Source organism: Trachymyrmex cornetzi, unplaced genomic scaffold, assembly GCF_001594075.2.
Source record: "Trachymyrmex cornetzi isolate Tcor2-1 unplaced genomic scaffold, Tcor1.1 scaffold394, whole genome shotgun sequence".
NCBI classification, from domain to species: domain Eukaryota; kingdom Metazoa; phylum Arthropoda; class Insecta; order Hymenoptera; family Formicidae; genus Trachymyrmex; species Trachymyrmex cornetzi.
In genome coordinates, this window is record NW_017298683.1 from 166,577 (window position 1) to 169,819 (window position 3,243).

At 28.4% G+C, this 3,243-nt stretch overlaps 1 pseudogene; it reads right to left on the reverse strand.

Moving 5' to 3' along the window:
* Positions 1–951: 951 nt before the first annotated feature.
* LOC108764131 (putative nuclease HARBI1) overlaps positions 952–3,243 on the reverse strand; it is a 12,683-nt pseudogene continuing 10,391 nt past the window's right edge.

Here is a 3,243-nt window from a genome sequence, read left to right on the forward strand (position 1 = left end):
ATATTATATTATATGGTTTTTTACCAATAAATGTATTTGTTACACATAAGAACTGTGTCGGCTCTAATAGGCAATATTTATTTGTTAGATTATCTCTTGAGAGCCTTTAATTGTATATTTATATATATTCTTTTATTGTTTTCATTAAATTACTACTGTAATCGTCAACAAATGACTTAAAGTAGAGTCAAACGGACCTAGCCAAATGCATAGTTCAGAGTTTTTTGTAACCAAAATAACGTCCTAGAATTTAAAATACTATAAAATTCAGTCTGGTTAATTGGTTGTAATCGCAAAATTTGGTGCGCACACGTCCAAAAAGTATAGATTTATAAGTACATTATATTTTTTTACTTGCTGTTACAAATTCATAACAGCAAATCAAATATAATTTTATTATAAATATAAACTTATTGGATGCTTGTGCACAAATTAGCATGCAGTACTTTCATTTGCCTAACTTTTGCCGTGATTTTTTTTTAAATTTCAAGAGTTTTTAATATTTGTATTCGTTGAATTTAAATTTATTTTTATTTACAATATTTTAGATGAAAGAATAACTAAAAAGGCTGTAGACAAAGAAAATCAAAAGATTGACTTTTTAAACAAAGGTAATGTAATTGTTACTATTAAATAATATTTCCTTATAAAATATAATTCGTATAATCTTGATTAAATATTATTGTATTTACAGCGTCTTCTTCGAAAAGAAAAAGTTTAGACAACTTTTATTCATAAACTAAAAAACCAGCAAAAATACCAGAAAATCTTGATAATGATGAAAATGCCATAAGGATTGAAAGGATAAAAAGGATAATGGAAGACGGAAAAGAAATGGCAAATTTACGAAAAACTCATGAAAACAGAATGGTCATAATGAAAGAAAATTTTCAAAAGGAATTACATGCTTTGGAAATTCGAGCAGCTACTGTAAAGGCCGAACTAGCCGAGTTACAACTACAAAAAGAAAAAGAAAAATGTATACGTCTATAATATAGAATATGAACTAAAGCTAAAACAAAAAAGCTTAATTCTAGGAATGTTTTTGAGTGTAGTGGGTTTTGATTGAGGCCGATTGAATCCGAAAGAGGGCAGAAGTACACCACAATTTCATCCAATAAAAAACCAAAGTAGAGCATGTGCGTACGGTATTAAGTAATCGATTTTTGGATCAATCAAAACCCAATATGTTCGAAAATTCTGTAAGTACTTATATAAGTTTATTTTTATGTTTGCACTAAGATTTTTAAGTTGATATGTTTTGTGCAATGCAAAGATATGTATACGGTTATGTGTGACTACTTATATAAGAGTATTGCGCCGTCCATCATTGATGACTCTCATTAGCCCTGATTTTTGGATAATGATTAATTTACTTATATAAGTTTATTTTTATTTTTCCACTAAGATTTTTAAGTTGATATGTTTTGTGCAATGCAGAGATGTGTATACAGTTATGTGACTACTTATATAAGTTTATTTTTGTTTTTGCACTAAGATTTTTAAGTTGATACGTTTTGTGTAATGCAGAGATGTATATACAGTTATGTGTAGAGTTTTCGAAATAAAATTAAGAAGTTATGCTGTTTCAAAAAATGTTTATATAAAATATGTTATCACAAAGACAGTATTATATCATTATATTAAAAAATATTATGCTTATAACAAATAAAGTGAAATAAAGTTTGTTTTAACTAATTATATTTTTCATTATTTTATCGAATATAATACAAATTGAAATAATCTTTCAATGAGTGCTGCTCATACTGCAAGATCTTCGCCCGGCTGCTAATGGAGTAAATCAGAGGGCATTTCTTCCATTTCGTCATTTTCTGGTAATTCTTCTTCTGGTAATATATCATTATAAATTAATGAAAGATTATGTAATAGAGCACAAGAGACTACAATTGTAGTTGAACAGATGAACTTATTGGTCAATTCTCTATTTAGGCACGGAAATCTGCGCTTCTCAAACTACCAAATGTTCTCTCCACGATTTGACGTGCTTCTTTTATGAAGCATATTATAACTGTAATAAGGAATATATTACATTTTATAATTAGGTACAGTAAAATTAAAGATCTAAATATAAACACAAATAAGAGAGAAGAATGACATTTACCTTAGCGCTGAAAGCACAGGCAATAGGGACAGGAAATAACACACAGGCAATAGATTTCAACATACTAGAAATTGCTGTGTATTTATACATGGTTTTTGATAGTTTGAAATCTATTGTCGCATTCTAACTATTATCTGGACTTTTTATTGTGTCTTAGTCCTAATACTCACGTAATTTCTTCGTCTGTTTGCGGATTTTGAATAGGAGTAAGAAGAAAGAGTAGGCAAGGATATCCAGCGTTTCCAACTAGAGTACCTGATAATTCATGTTGGACATATCTCATATATATTCTAGAATTCTGAAATATTCTACTATCATGTTGGCTACCAGGCCATTCTGGAACAATGTCCAAAAACTCTGTTCTAGGTCCAACCACAGCCTACATACAAACGTATCGAAAAATAATATTTTATGGCAGAATATACATAATAATATTGCTCCAATGTAATAAAAAGCACAAGCAATAGGAACAGAGAATGACACACAGGCAACGGATTTCAATTTATTAAAAACCATGTATAAATGCACAGAAATGTCTAGTAAGTTAAAATCTATTGTGTTATTCTTTTATTCTTATTACCTGTGCTTTTCATCGTGTTTGGGCCAATATATTAAAGTAATCATTAATTTTATGCTCATTTCAAATCATAATGTATATTAAATTATACATATATATATATACATATATACATATATATACGCATATATATATGTATATAATACATACCTGTACATTTAACGACATGTATCCTTTTCGATCTCTGTAAACTTCATCAATATTCTAAATCTGGTACCAGTTAAGCGCACATGTGTACAGTCGATAGCTCCATCAATGTCAGGTAAATACCTCTATTACGACGTCCAATTTCTCTAAAAAGTCTTTAGTTTTCTCTTGTAGCATCTGGTGTAGAAGGCATCTTTATATATTCATGAAAAAGACTTGCTAAAAGTACAGACATTCGGAATACTATTCTTGATACAGTTGGCTGTGAGACAATTATAGTATCTCCAAGTACTTGCTGTAAAAATATTTGTATATTTTTCAAAAGAATTATTAAATTCTGTATACTAAAAAAATATTATAATTACGATATACATATATATATATATATATATATATA